This window comes from Arachis hypogaea, chromosome 14 (assembly GCF_003086295.3).
Source record: "Arachis hypogaea cultivar Tifrunner chromosome 14, arahy.Tifrunner.gnm2.J5K5, whole genome shotgun sequence".
NCBI classification, from domain to species: Eukaryota; Viridiplantae; Streptophyta; class Magnoliopsida; order Fabales; family Fabaceae; genus Arachis; species Arachis hypogaea.
The window spans coordinates 2,890,428-2,907,489 of NC_092049.1; positions in this window are offsets into that span (position 1 = coordinate 2,890,428).

The following is a 17,062-nucleotide window of genomic DNA, read 5'->3' on the forward strand; positions in this document are numbered from 1 at the left end:
TAATGTTGACGAGAATAAAATAATAAAATTTTTCCATTTATTTACCTTACTTAAATATTATGTTTTTTTTTTTTTAAGAAATGGGCCAAAAGGATTAGAAGGTTTGGTAATATAATGTAATGCAGGATTTTAAATTTGTTAGTAATAAATTGTGACTAATTTGGTAATATAATGTAATGCTAAGGGAGACTATTACAGTTGTAAACAAGATTAATTGGTCTTTGGTAATACAATAATTTAGATATCCAAAAAAAAAAAAGATAAAAAAATATCATTAGTAACTATTAAAGTAAGAAAAATCATCACAAATATTATTTTTATTACAATCTTTATCATGTCTTCTAATTTTTAGGATTTAAAAATACAGCTTAGGTTGAAGTTACACACAAAATATTTTCTCTTTTGATGACTTCTATTAAGGCCTTTTCACGTATATTTATAGAGTTGGATTAAGTCAAAAGTTAATAATAACTTATAATATTTTCATAAAATATTAAATTTGGATTTTTTTAATTCCTTCTATTCTTAGTTTGTGACAATCAAATAAAGTTGACGATGTTATCTCATTAATATGTATGCATATTAATAAAGTGATAATTACTTGAAAATTAAAAAACTATTTGATAATAATAATAATAATAATAATAATAATAATAATAATAATAATAATAATAATTGTAAGGTCCCACATCGGTTGGGGAGGGGAACGAAGCATGCCTTATAAGGGTGTGGATATCTCTCCCTAGTATAATGCGTTTTGACGAGTGAGTGTGGGGGACTTCGGCTATCATCTCTATCGTCAAAGGCAAAATCGTGAGGCTTTGTGTGCCAAAGCGGACAATATCGTGCTAGCGGGTGGTCTGGCTGTTACAATAATAATGAGAAACATTAAGGAAGAAAGAGAGAAAATGAAAAAGCTTCGTATTCATGAATCTTTGAAGCTTAGTGCATCAAATTTCAAAGCTCAAATCAAAACTTTACTCTAGTTAATCTCTTTCTCTCAACTTTCTCTTTATTCTCATACTAACATCATCAAAATAAATTGAAGTACAATCTCTCTTTTTTCTCTTCAAGAATTTGACCATAGTATTTGATCTTTGTCAACTTCATTATACATGAATATGAATAATAATTTTACACAACGAAAAAAACAGTATTTATAACCGAAAAAATTGTTATAAAAAATTTGAATTTTGAAATAAAAGAAATTTATAATAAAAAAAATTGAGTTAATAGTCAAAATCGTCCCTGAAAGATATTCCAATCTCTATTTTCGTCTCCGAAAGATAAATTTAATCAAAATCGTCCTCGAAAGATTTAAAATTAATCACGTTAGTCCCTCCGTCTATTTTGCCACTAACGACGTTAACTTTGCTGACGTGGCATGTTAGTTTTTTTTTTTTCATGGGCTGTTAAGCCCAAAAAACAAAAACAGATCCTAACTACCCATAACCCGACCCACCCGTACCCACCCCTAAAATCCTTTCTCAACCGTCTGAGTAGCTTCAAGTCTCCATTCTCCTCACTGCAACACAACCTCCGCCACCTATCAAGCGTCTTAGAGCCCATGCTCCACAGCTGCTGCCTCTCTCTACTATCGGTTCGGATTAAGTCTTTCACATTTGGAGAGAGATCTGACTTACTTTGGAGTTTGGATTTTGTAGGTCGTCTCTGTGAAAATGATATTTCTTCTCTCCGTCGCTTTCGTTAGAGTTATTTAACAAATATTCTTGGTGCTTAAACTTATATCTCACTCCTTCACCACACTGGTATGTTTCATCGTTGTAGCTCCCTTTTATTACTACTATTTTATATCGTGTGAAATTTTCATTTTTTGAAGCTGTTGTGTCCAAAGATTGTGCCTTTTTTGGGGCATATCAGGTGTGGTGGTGTGATCATTCATGGTACACTGATCATGCGCTTTTGTTTTTGTGTTTTTGATTCTAGTAATTTTCTGGTTTATCTTTGGGTTGCATTTTTGCATGCTTGGTTTTGTTCATAGAACGGGTCTTATCTTTGCTTAAACATTAAAATTGAACATTTTCTCTTGGTTAATTATTTTGCATGTTTGAGATTGTGATGATGCTATGTTGATTCCTTTGTTTATTTTGACATGCACCGAATTGGATTGGGGGTGGAAAGCGAGCACTATACTATTGATGTGGCGGCGGTGGCAGCAGCTGTGGAGCGGGGGCTCTAAGACGCTTGATAGGTGGCGGAGGTTGAAATTTAGGCAAGGCATGGTATCTCTGCAACATCCGGCGACGACGGTGGTGGTTACTAGAGACGGTGCGTAGCGTGAAGCTTGAAGAACCACCATTGCGGGGGTTGTGTTGCAGCGGGACGAAAATGGAGGGTCGAAGCTACTCAGAATCTCAGATGGGTTGAGGAGGGATTTTCGGAGCGGGTACGGGTGGGTCGGGCTCTGGGTAGTTAGTGTTTTGTTTCTATTTTTTGGATGACCAAAAAGACAAAAAAAAAAGCTAACGTGCCACGTCAGCAAAGTTAACGTCGTTAGTGACATAATAGACGGAGGGACTAACGTGATTAATTTTAAATCTTTCGAGGACGATTTTGATTAAATTTATCTTTCGGGGACGAAAATGGAGATCGGGGTATCTTTCAAGGACGATTTTGACTATTAACTCAAAAAAAATTGTTAAAAAGTTGTTGTAATATGTCCCGTTACAAAAAATTATTGTAACAAAAAATAAAACTGTTATAATACAAAGTAATATTTTGTAACAAATTTTTTTAATACAAAAACTGAAATTTGTTACAAAAGTGGTAACAATTTTTTACCTTTATAATGTTTTACATAACAATATAAATTTTTCTATCATAAAATTTTATTACAAAATATAACTTGATTTTGTAACAATTTTTTTAAATACAAATTACACACATAATTTATCAAATTATTATTTTTTAATTAATTGATATATTAACTAATTTACTGAGCAAGTCAATATTTATATAATACATAATAATATAGATAATTGAAACATGCTTCATTTAACTAAGATTGTTTTAAAACAAAATAACTTTAGTGCCTACATTGATTAGTTTCACAAGTTATATAAGTTCCACAAGTTCAATTAAAAGTTAAAAGTCTAACATAGATTAGTGTTTCTATAAATAAAAATATTATCGAGTCCTTAAGTTAGCATGTTGTGTAAACCCCGTTAAATTAACCGGGCCAGCACTTAAGTGAGCCAAAGCTCATTTTCTCCTCCAAATGCAAGAGAAGCAACGCTGAACACAGCAGGGGAGGAGAAGGGTACGAAACCCTTACGTTAATTTCAAAACACCGTAACTTTTCAATTCGAGCTCCGATCGCTGCACTGTTTGCGACCACGCGACCACCGCATCGAGCTCTACGTTTTTACCAGAACAATTTTATAGGTAAGCTATTTAATTACTCTCATCCACTCCTTCTCCAATTTTTAAAAATTATGTAGAGGTATTGAATTTCTTTACTTTTTGATGTATTAGGATCCGATTAGCTTGAGAAAAATGTTTACTCTTGCTTATATGAAACTTAGGTAAGGTGAGAATACCATAATTCTATTTAGTTTTCTAAATTTGTGCTTTGGGTATTAAATTGGGTGTATATGTGTTATGAATATGTATTATATTGTGAATAAATAATTGGAGCTTGGAATTATGGATATTGGAACTTGGAAGAGGCTGAGCATTAGTGTTTTATTGAAGTTTTTGGGGCTGTGTTGGTTTTAGTGAACTGCCTTAATCATTACGAGAAAATCGGCCAAGGTATGGTTTAGGTTTCTTGCATTTAATATATAATGTTATGTGAAAACTTAGGCTAGTTGATCATATGATAAGTTGGAATATATGTGTATATATTTATTGTTTAGTATCTTGTTAATAAATATGTGTGGTTTGGTGCTTGTTGATTAGTTGGTGATTTAGAGAATTGTTGATTTGAGGTATGTTTATTGTGGTAATTGTTGTGATGATGAGGAAGGGCATATTGAGTTATAAGCCTAGAATTTTGTAAGCTATGATTTTGGTTGATGGATTTTAGTAGTGTATGTATATTATGGTTGATTTGAGGTATGTTTATTGTGGTAGTTGTTATGATGATGAGGAAGGGCATATAATGTTGATAATTGTAGATTTGGTAATGAAAGGAATGGGATTTTGAATGAAAATGAGGTTTGGAAAGTTATGTGAAATTTTGGTTTTGGTCGAACTTTGGGGAGCTATAATTTGGCCTCCGGACCCTCAAATTGTTCCCAAATTATTTTAAATAAAAATTGGGTTCGTGAAGTTTATGTCGTTCGAAGAACGAATGAAAAACGATTTAAAATGATTAAGTTATGTACGTAAGAAGTTTTGGTTTGAAAATTATGTAATTCTGCAGCTTTCTGCTTAATCAGGTTTTTGGAAAAATGTATGTCCACACGTACGCGTGGCATGGAATTTTTTACTGTGCGTACACGAGTCTATGCGTATGCGTAATGGGCCAGCATGCATGTCCACACGTATGCATGATAAGGGGATGCGCGCGCGAGCTGCTTTTTTACACTCCCATGCGTACGCGTGGCCCCTATTCCAGCAAACATAGTTTTCTGAGTTTTAAATCCTATTTCAAACTTCTAAATCTCTATTTTCATTCCTCTAGTCATAAATAATAGTATTAAACCTAATAATCAGATGAAGTTAGGAAATGGGGATAACTTGGAGGTGAAGTAAAGCTAAAAAAGTGATGAATTGAATATGAAATGCTATGAATAATTATGTATGATATTTGGCTAAATAATCAAATGATCTGAGATACAAGATTTTCTGGGTAAAGTACCATGGCTTGCCACCATGTATACCAGGTCAAAAATTTGATACTCTATTGACCCTACGACGTAAGGGTGACCGGGCACTTATAAATTTCCGGAAATGTTATTCCCATTGAGCAATATTGATTATTTGAGAAAAAACTATGCATAGACTCTTGGAGACGCACGTCGAGGGATAGTCCAAGGGTTTAGCCAACCGGACTTGTCGGGTTGGCTTGATAACCGACAGATGAGACTCATCAGCCATAGGACAAGCATGCATCATGTGCATATTACTTGAATTACTTGTTTGTGCATTAACTGGGTGTGCCTAAGTGTATTTGCTATGTTAAATGTATATTTGTTACCTGCAGTACTTGTAACGTTCTTGTGCTTGCCTTTATCTGCTTATTTGTATGTGATATGTTGTCGGAGATGGAGGTATGGAGGAAAGACAGTAGGACTTAGATTCAAGATTAAGTTAAGTTAGGCTTAGATACTCTTAGAAAACCACCCTTTTATGGTTTCTGTTTAATACTTTAAGCTTTATAACCTGAGTGTCGGCATTCTAGAATTTCCTCTGGCATTCCCAGGACCTTATATCTTATATGTGTGACACATTTACCATGCTGAGAACCTCTGGTTCTCACCCCATACTATGTCGTTGTTTTTCAGATGCAGGTCGGAGGCACCTCGTTAGGCGTCTGGACTTTTGAAGCGAAGTGGTTATCGGGTTACTTTTTGATTGTATAGTCATGTATATATATGGACTTAGTTTTCTCTCCGCATGATTTGTTCCTTTTGACCCTCTTAGAGGCTTATGGAGAGGCAGGATTTTGTTTATGTAAATTTGGATTTTGGATATGTATATATTATGTTTAAATATTCTCTGGCCAGCCTTGACTTCGCGGGTTGAGTTAGGAGCTTATTATTTTGTATCTTTGGCCCTCTAGTCCTACTTTTGTTATCTTATACTTGACAGTTATAGTTTTCTTAATACGCAAGTTAACTCGTTTCTCTGAGTATTGCGCTTTTAATTCGCGATTTTTATTTTATCTGTTCTTCAAGTCTCCTAGTTTATTATATTCTTTCTGCTATTGTATGTACATATTTTATTTTTAGAGGTCGTAATATCACACCACCTTTGTTTTACGGCTTAAGCGTAAAGCTCCATGTGGTAGGGTGTTACATGTTATCACCATTTTAGCACTGCTGTAAATGTGAAATACCAAAACAAAAATTAGAAACAAGATATAACACTAATTACAATTTTTCTCATTCACTTTTATTCAAAATTTTTAGAAAAATTTTGGCAGAACCTCCCCTAAAACTTGAATACTTTCACTGTCTACGATTCCATCAAAACAACCAATTCATCACTTATTTCTCATTCAATACACAACCAAATTTATCAAACCAACAAAACCCATTCACAAACATACGCATAAAATCATATAATTTTATTTGATGGTAATCAGTGACTAAGAAAGGGGGGTTGAATCTTAGTCCATTTTTTGCTGAATATAGATTTCTGATTTTTCAAGAAACCTCAGGAGATATTTCTGCTTTTTGTCTCGTGTCGAATTGAGAGACACTTTTGTTTTGTCTCGTAAAGAATTGAGAGATATTTTTGTTTTTGTCGCCTGATAAACAAAAACTGAGAAAGGAGTAGGGAAGAAGAATTAATACCAGATATATTCTGATTCAGCCACTAGGTGCAATGTGGCCTACGTCCAGTCTCCATCACAACAATGATGGAATTTCACTATGTTATCACAATATTACAAACACCAATTTCTCCCTAGGAACTACCTATTCCTATCTGGGACAAATCCAAATTCTACACCCAATCTGAATTTGACTAGGACTCAAAACCTAGCTTTCAACCACAAAGTGCTAACCCAACTTGCAAGGGAATCCCCATAGGATCATGACACACAACAGAAAGATGTACAAAGAAACTCTGAGACATCTATGACTTTTTCTCTAATATTGATCACTGATTTTTTTTCTCTCACTAGCTTTTTCTTACAAACCTCACCATGTTTGCCTTTTACCATGAGACTCAGGCAGACAATATTAAGAAAAAGAAAACAAAATGAACACCAGTGAAGGAGAAGAACTCAGGAAGCTTCAGGGTAGCTATGGGAACTCTGTGCTTACTCTCCTTGATCTCAACCCTTGGCTGTTCACCCTTATTATAGAAGGGGAAGCTTCCAAGGTTGAAACCGGTTCAACCAAGAACTTCTTCTCCAACCAAAAACAGTAGCGGTTCGGACAAAGAGAAGAGAGAGGGAAAACCAAAAACCAACATGCATGTACCTCTCTCAACTCTTTTCATCAAGCTCCTTCCATCTGAACTCTTGATCTTGTCTTTGGCTCCAAGAAAGAATTCGGACCCTTGATGATCTTCTGACCCAAGACAGCTTCTTGCTTTCCATTTTCCTACGTGTAGCTCAACGACTGTCTTCTTTCTTTGATGAACAAAAATAGAACTAAACTTTTTCACCTCAGAATTGCTTCTTCAACGAGGCAGATTGTTTCTTTTCTTGGCATCAAAATCTTGAGGCCATCTTCCAAAATCTTTCCTTCTGAAGTAAAGATCTTCTTTTCTTCTTCATAGCTTTTTTTCTGTAAGCTTTTCTGATAACTTCTTCAATCTTCTTCTCTGATGGATGTGACAGAAAGACAAGAGAGAGGAGAGAAGAGAGAAGAGAGAAGAGAGAAGCTTTCAATTCACAATAAACTTAATTTAATTTTGAGTTTCGGTTACCATGGAGTGTATTTAATCAAATTGAATTTTGAATTCCAATCACAAGGAAGTAGGTAACCGAGGCTTGCTTTGAGAACCTTTGGGTTCTTTTCCTTGATCCTTCAATATTGGTCTATAGGCTTGTGATATGGGATTTGGCTCCTCTGAAGTTATTCATTTACTTTAGAGAAAAAAGTAACGCAATCTAAACCCTTAATAATATAAATGGTTCTGATTCTCTTAAATAAATAAATAGATTAAATGTAGACTCTTTAAAGAATTAGTTGAAAATCGTGCGACAATTGCAGCAACTTCCAAGACTGCGTAATTTCTTCTTTTTATTTATCTTCTCTCTCTTTTATTTAGTTTTTTCTTTCTTTTTCTTCAACAAAAAAAATATTTTCGATTCTATTATTTCACAACATTTAATTTTCTTTTTATGTTTTATTATCATGTTCTTCTATGATATTATTGTTGTTTTGGTTTTCTTTTTCTTTTTTATTTTTGTCCTCTATAGCTTACATTTAAAGTTTTGTCATGAAAGAGATTAACAGTGATCACTAATAATTTTTCATCTTTTTTAAATCTTGAACAATTTTTAAAAAAATCTGATAAAAAGTATAAAATAAATTAATTTAAAATGGATCAAGAAATATTTTTTTATTTTTTATTTTAATATAAAAAAATACTCATATAAATGTACTCAATCTTTTTTATATAAATGTACTCAATATTTTTTGTTTATACTTGAAATAAGAATGTAACAAATTAAGGAATGTTTAGAGTAATTAATGATATGATGTTGGTTTAATAGATCTCTAATAAATTGATATTGATATACATTAAATTAATTAATTTATATTTTTATGTGTTTATGACGCTTGTTTCATGTCTAATGTTATAATTTAAATTTAAATGTGGGAATGGTTAAAGAAAATATAGTAACTAAATGATAGAATGAAAATATTTTTTTTGTCGAAGAAAAAAAAAGAAAAAACTAAATAGAAGAGAGAAGATAAACAAAAAGAAGAAATTACGCAGTCTTAGAAGTTGCTGTAGTATTTCAACTAATCCTATTAGACAGTCTACATTTAATGTATTTATTTATCTAAGAGAATCAGAACCATTTATATTATTAAGAGTTTAGATTGCATTACTTTTTTTTCTAAAGTAAATGAACAATTTCAGAGGGCCAAATCCCTTTGTTGCAAGATGCAAAACGAAAGCCAATACAATAGCTGACAGAACTCCAACTACGTAATATGAACCTAAGTTAATAAAAGCACCCATTCTCTGCCGTTTAGATCCTCTAACAATTCCTGAAAGAACACCCTGCAGCCCGTCCAAGAAATTGGATGCTGCAAGAATTGGCAGCATGAGTACCACGTGTCTAACCACTTGTATGTCATTACTATAAACATGGCCCCAAACCTTGCGTAACAGTATCATCAGTGTTGCAACTAGTCTGACACTAAAGAACACTAAAAGCAAAAAGGTATGGAATTATTAACTTAGCATATCTTCCTGCTTCCGTGGAGATTTCGTGATCGTGGCCAAATAAAATCAAAATGGATTTTGTGTTTGCCCAAACAATAGAGATGGGTACGCAAAGAATGGTAAGAACAAGCATGGCTCTTTGAGTGTGTATGCCTAACATCTGATGCTGTCCGGCTCCATATGATTGGCCACACAAAGTTTCCAACGTACTTGCAATTCCCATCTGTCATTATATGAAACCAACAAGGAGTTGAACACAAAGTTAGTTGATTTAATAGGAACAGTTGGCAATGAATTAATTCGCTTCTAGTTTCCATGCCATGGAGGGGTGTAACCAGATCTGATTGGTGTTAAATATTTTTTAACAAATTCTTTATCAAATCCAAATTATAAACGAAAAAAGAGGAGAAAAATTCGATTGTTGAAATCGTAAAAAGAATATTAAGAGATGAAAGTAAAAAGAACTAATCACTAGACCAATGCCAGTGACAGAAGTAAAGGAAATGGCCATGCAAACGCTGGAGAGAGTCAACACGCTTACATGACCAACGAACATTATTGAAATAAGTTCGATGGCAAAATTAAGAAAATGCACCATAATTAAAGGTGCTGCCAAATATATTTGCTTTTTTATTTCTTTAAGTATTGTCCTTAACTTGTTTTCACGGGACACGCGAGGTTCACCAGAGATACCGGTATTATTCTCCTGTTCTCCCTCCATGGATTAATTTTTACACAAGATGTAGAGACAAGAAGTTTGTGAGAAATTTATGGGAAATTAAAAAAGATATCCTTTCGTTTTGGGTTTTATTGTTGAAGAGAGAAAATAAAAAGAAAGAAGAGATGGTAGAATCATGTTACACGCATGAGTTAAAGGGAAGGTGGGAAGCAACTTTCACGCATGAATAAAGGGAAGGTGAGAAACAACTTTCACGCATCGGTCTGGCCGGTTCTACCGTAAAATTGGTAAATCGGAAGCTAAATCGGTTTCGAATGGCTTGCTAAATAAAACTTTGAATTGCCCTCAAAGGATATGGGACTAAAGTACTTGGATTACAAGATAAGTGTGGAAAAAAGCACTCTTATTCAGCAATATCCACAAGATCACATGATCATAATGCTAGATCTCAATAGGTTTGTGCACATTTATTTACACATTTATTTTGTGCACCACAAGGATAGCAACACCAGCTTTGAACTAAAATGTGGACATAATGACGTAATTATTTTAACATTAGTGCTCATACAATATAATATACGATTAAAAATTCATATTAGTTCAACGTAATGTTAGTCTGCTACATTGCAGAACGACATGTAAGTTCTGCGATGATACTAACCTTTGGTTTAAGAAACTATAGACTAATATACTACATTTCATTCAAATGGATGATCGGCTAACTTGATTAATGTAAACCTGTTTCCTAAGCAGCTACAATATACTTTAAAGAATAATGGACAGATATGCCTTCCAACTTCCACATCAAAAACAATGAATTGGAAGAATGCATGATCAGCCTCCCAATCTAGAGCTGTTTTCCGTTTTGCTTTGAAACTCAGTAGATTCTGGATGGAATCACCCTTTACAAGAACAAGTACTCCCAGATCTTAAAAAAGGGCACAAGGGCTCAGATTTATAACATTTAGATTCTAGTTCCCTCACCATTAGTAGCTCCATACACTTACTGTCGAAATTGTGACTGGAAAGTCTTTACACAAATGAATAATGGCTGGAAGAATTTGAGAAGTACGGGAATATAATAAAAACTATGATCAGTTGGATTGAACATACTTTTTTCTGTATCAGTTCCTCCAGCTCCCCCTTCAACCGCAAGTAAGTGTTAGCTAATTAGTCCAATGGTCAACTACCAAAAATATTGGATTAATTTTGATAGCGTACCCCTGAGTTTAGGAGGTGCATCGATGAATTATTTTTGGATATTGTTGTCTTCTTTCAACTTGGTGTGAAAAATCAAATACGTTGTCCTTGTCCCAAATGCAATAATTTTTTTGTTCAAACTTAGAAATGAAGCTATCATCTTGTGCACCATTAGGGGATAGTGACTTCATATAAAACATGGGTACATCATGGTGAAATTCTTCAAGATATATCAACTATAGACGTGTTTGATTTAAATGAGATTGATTGTGAAAGGGAGAATGATTCTGCCACTTATGAGATGTTGTATAACATCTTTAGAGGAAAACACTAGGAAAGACGTCGAGAGATTTTACTGTCAACGTAGATAATAATAGAGTAGAAGAACCTCATGAGGGGGCAAAATAGTTCCATAAGCTAATGAAGGATGCTAAGCTAAGCTTGTATCTAGACAGTGGGATTTTGAGATGGGTGAAAGAGAAGGGGAATGAAAAAGATGACTCTCATAAGAAGGTGTCCCAGAAGATACTAAGATACTTTTCGTTGAAACCTAGGCTCCAAAGGATTTTCATGTGTGAAAAAACAACACTAGCAATAAGGTGGCACAAAAAGAAACGTCTTGACGAAAGAGTCTTAAAACACCCAGCAAATTCTATAGCATGGAAGAAATTTGATGAAGAACACGAAGGATTTGCATGTGATGCTAGAAATATCAGACTTGGAGTTGCTAGTGATGGATTCAAATTTCAATCCATTTGGCAATATGAACATTTCATATAGTACTTGGCCAGTTGTTCTTATTTCATATAACTATCATCCATGGATGGTTTTGAAATATTCAAATTGAATGTTATCCTTACTTATTATAGGCCTTAAATCCCCCGATAATTCTATTGATGTATACTTACAATCATTAATTGAAGAGTTGAAAGAATTGTGGGAAGATGGTGTTGAAACATTTGATGTGGTTAAAAAACAGAATTTTTAGTTGTTTGCTACAGTTTTATGGACAATAAACTATTATTCAACTTATGCCATGTTATCTGGTTGGAGAACCAAAGGTGCACTACCATGTGTATGTTGCCACAGAGAAACTAGTTCTAAAAGGCTGAAGCATGGACACAAGCATTGTTATATGGGTCATCGCCGATATTTGCCACATGATCATCCATGGCGAAAAAACAAGAGTTATTTTGACAATACCAAGGAACTTGGTGAAGCACCTAGGCCGCTTTCTAGTTATGATGTGTTAGAAGAATACAAGACTTTTGAATAAACAGAGTTTGGAAACCATACTAAGAAGAGAAAGAAGTCTGAGCATGACAAGGTATAACTGAAAAATGGAATAAGAAAAGCATTTTCTTTTAGTTGCCTTATTGGAAGACATTATTGTTGCATCACAATTTAGACAAAATGCATATAGAGAAGAACGTCTTCGATAATTTTCTCGACACACTGTTAAATTCAGATGGAAAAACAAAGGACAATCTTAATGCACAACTTGATCTTCAACTTATGGGTGTCAAGAAAGACTTTCATCCACGTAGAGTGGGCAACAACTTTGTGATGCCGATAGCCAAATATACATTGTCAAAGACTAAGAAGTTGAATAATAAAAAAAACAACTTTGTTAGTTCTTGAAAGAACTCAAGATGCCTTATTCATATTCATCAAATATTGGTGGGTGTGTGTATGTTGAAGATTGTAAAATTTATGGCTTGAAGAGGAATGATTGCCATGTCCTATTAGAACGATTGCTACCACTTGAAGTTTGTGAACTATTGATACATCTAGGTATTAATTGAAGTGTTTGAATGTATTGTATTATAAAATGTACAGGGAATCAGCCTCTTTATAGAGGAATTACAGAAATAGAAATAACTAGAAAATAGAAAAGAAGGAAAAAATACTAGCCTAAAATAAAGGAAAGATTTCTAATCATAAAATCCCTAAAATTAAGCTAAACCCAAAAAGGAAAAGATTTATAATTAATTCTATTTACATAAGATTCATAAAAGGAATTAGGAATCTGATTTTGATTTGATTTAGTCAACACTCCCCCTCAAGCTGGCTTGAAGATATAATTCATTGACAGCTTGCTTATTATGCTATCAAAAGTCTTCTTGGGTAATCCTTTAGTTAGAATATCTGCTAATTGTTCCGTGGTTGGAACATATGAGATGCAAATCTGTCCTCTCTCAATCTTTTTCCTGATAAAATGCTTGTCAACTTCAACATGTTTAGTTCTATCATGCAACACTGGATTATGAGAAATGGAAATTGCAGATTTGTTGTCACAATACAACCGCATTGGTGGAGAAATGGAAACTTTTAGTTCTCGTAGAATTTTCTCTACCCATATTGCTTCACATATTCCATGAGCCACTGCTCTAAACTCAGCTTCTGCACTACTTCGTGCCACAACACTCTGTTTTTTACTCCTCCAACTAACCAGGTTTCCGCCAACAAAAGTACAATACCCAGATGTTGACCTTCTATCCATGACATTCCCAGCCCAATCTGCATCTGTATAAGCTTCTATTCGAAGATGTCCATGCTTTTTATAGAGTAACCCTTTTCCAGGCGACCCTTTCAAGTACCTTAGGATTCTAAAGACAGCATCCATGTGTTCTTGACCAGGTGAATGCATAAACTGGCTTACCATGCTCACAGCAAAGGCTATATCCGGACGTGTATGGGATAAATAGATTAGCCTCCCTACCAACCGCTGATATCTCCCTTTGTTCATTACATTTTCTGGTTCAGCTGGCTTCAATTTTAAGTTAGGCTCTATAGGTGTTTCAGCAGCTTTACAACCAAGTAATCCCGTCTCTTTTAAAAGATCTAGGATGTACTTTCGTTGGTTCATAAAAATGCCTTCCTTAGACCTTGCAAATTCAATTCCAAGGAAGTATTTTAATGAGCCAAGTTCTTTGATTTCAAATGCTTTGGCAAGCTTCTCCTTCAAGTCTTTTAGCTCCAAAAAGTCATCACCTGTCAGAATAATGTCATCCACATATACAATTAAGATGGCAGTTTTATTAGCTGCTGAATGCTTATAGAAAAGTGTATGGTCAGCTTGGCTTTGAGTATAACCAAGTCCCTTCACCACCATTCCAAGTCGTTCAAACCAAGCTCTTGGGGATTGTTTCAATCCATAGAGAGATTTCTTTAGTTTGCACACTTTATTCCTCCCTAGTTCAGCTTCAAATCCAGGTGGAAGTTTCATGAACACCTCTTCCTCTAGTTCCCCATTCAGGAAAGCATTCTTTATATCCAATTGGTGTAAAGGCCAATTGTAATTCACAGCAAGAGATAAGAGAATCCGCACAGAACTGAGTTTGGCAACTGGAGCAAAAGTCTCTCGATAGTCTACTCCATAGGTTTGTGTATATCCCCTAGCTACTAACCTAGCCTTATACCTCTCTATGCTTCCATCAGCATTGCATTTGATGGTAAAAACCCACCTGCAGCCAACCAATTTTGTATTCTGTGGCAGATCTACAATCTCCCAAGTTTCATTTTTCTTGAGTGCATGCCACTCTTCCATCACTGCTAATTTCCAGTTGGGATCATCTAGTGCTTCCTCTATGTTCCTAGGCTCAAACAGATTTGTATTTTTAGAAGTAAAAGCTCGATGTTTTTGAGAGAGATTTTGGTAAGAGATATAATTGGAAATAGGATGGTTGGTGCTGGTTTTAAGTACCTTTTTGGTGCAGGTTCTGGTTTCTTTCCTAAGGGCTATTGGCAAATTATTATTAGAAGTGACAATTTCAGATTTACCTGGAAGTTCCTGAAGTACTACAGTTGAGCCGTCTTCCGGGTTTTCAGATTGGGTTGGTACAGAGATGATGGGCTGGTCTCTAGTCTTCTTGGGATATTTCCGAACATAACACCGAAGCTCCTTTTCTTGTGGTATTTCTTTTCCTGTTTGGATTCCAACTAATTCTGGCACAATTTCAGAATTGGTTTTCACATCTTGTTTTGCAATTGTTTCAGAATTTACTTGATTAGTGAAAGTTGTATCCTCAATATGTAAGATAGGAGTAGGTAAAGGTTCATGCAAAAAATTTTCTTCCCTTAGACTCTCCCCTTGAAGAGAATTTTTTTGAAAAAAGGTTTCATGTTCCAAAAAAGTAACATCCATACTTACATGAAATTTCTTGGTGTGTGGATTGAAACATTTATAACCCTTTTGACTTGGGGAATAGCCAAAGAATTGTGGGATAGTAGCCAATAAAAATGCATTTTTCTGCCCTTGGATCAAGTTTACTTCGATATGAAGGTGTATGTAAAAACACAGTGCAACCAAATACTTTTAAAGGTAAGTCAGAATGCAATCTACATGCTGAAAAATTCTTTTTGAAAGTATCCAACGGTGTGCAGTAATTTAACACACGTGTGGGCATTCGATTTATGAGATAGGCTACTGTTAGAACAGCATCTCTCCATAAATACTTTGGAACATTACCCTCAAACATAATGGCACGTGCTACTTCAAGAAGGTGTTTATTCTTCCTTTCAGCAATGCCATTTTGTTGGGGTGTATTGGGGCATGTAGATTGATGTTGAATACATTTCTTTTGAAGAAATTCACCAAGATTTTTATTAAAGTATTCAGTGCCATTATCACTTCTTAATATTGAAATTTTTGTGTCAAATTATGTTTCTACCATTGTTGAAAAATACTGAAAAATTTTAGAAACCTCAGATTTTTCATGCATGAGATAGATCCAACATAGTCGTGTGTGGTCATCAATAAAAGTTACAAACCATTTTTTTCCAAATTGAGTTGTTATTTTCGATGGACCCCATACATCACTATAAATCAAGTGGAAAGGTTTAGATGCATGATAAGGTTGAGAGTAATAAGGAACTCTATGACTCTTTGAACGAATACAACTTTCACATTTAAGTAAGGAAGAATCAATATTTTTAAACAAACTTGGAAACAAGTGTTTGAGATATGGAAAACTAGGGTGTCCTAGTCTATTGTGCCAGAGAATTATTTGGTCCTTTATAGGCATAGAACTTATACCACTAAATCCTTGAGCTATTTTATCCTCCGAAATATCCTCAAAGTGATAAAGCCCATCCATCATCTTAGCACTGCCAATCATCTTCCCCGAAGTCCAGTCCTGAAAAATACCATGAGTGTGACGAGGTTTATTGCAGTGGTCACACCAAAGATTGGAGGGGTGCTTCTGATTTGATGAACTTTTAAGTGCAGCAGGTGCCACTAAAAGTGCATTAGACTCCAAAGAGGTCTGTTCAGTCTTGCTTTTTCCCATCATCACAGCTCTACGAGTTTCCTCTCTTCTAACTTCAGCAAATACTTCTCCAATTGAGGGTAGGATTGCTCTTCCAATAATTCTGCCACGAACTTCATCTAGCTCCATGTTGAGGCCTGCAAGAAACTGGAATATCCTCCCTTCTTCCACTGTTTGTTGGTGGTGTTTGGCATCAGCGGCTGAATTCCACTTGTAGTTATTAAAGTGGTCAAGATCCTGCCACACCCGCTTCAATGTGTGGAAATATTTGGTGACATTGTCACCCCCTTGTTGAATTTCTCTAGCTTTTAGAGTAAGTTCATAAATCTGGGATTTATTCCCAAGATCAGAGTACATCTCCTTGACACTATCCCACAATTCTTTGGCTGTGGTATAGTACATGTAGTTACTACTGATATCCTCCTCCATTGAGTTCACCAGCCATGTCATCACCATGGAATTTTCGGTATCCTACACATGATATTGTGAGTCAGTGATGTTAGGCTGGCTTCGCTCACCGGTGAGATATCCAATTTTCCCTCTTCCACGGATATACATCTGAACTGATTGAGACCACCTAAGGTAGTTTGACCCATTGAGTCAAAATGTGGTGATCTGAACTGAATGGGAGTCACCACTAACTAGTATCCGTTGCTCAGATTTTAAATCTGATGGAGTAGGAGTGGTGTTCTCCTTCTGTTCAGGATTAATGACTGAGGAACTGTCAGCCATAGCTATAAATCAGAGGCACAGTGCAGAGATCCTGCTCTGATACCAAATTGAAGTGTTTGAATGTATTGTATTATAAAATGTACAGGGAATCAGCCTCTTTATAGAGGAATTACAGAAATAGAAATAACTAGAAAAT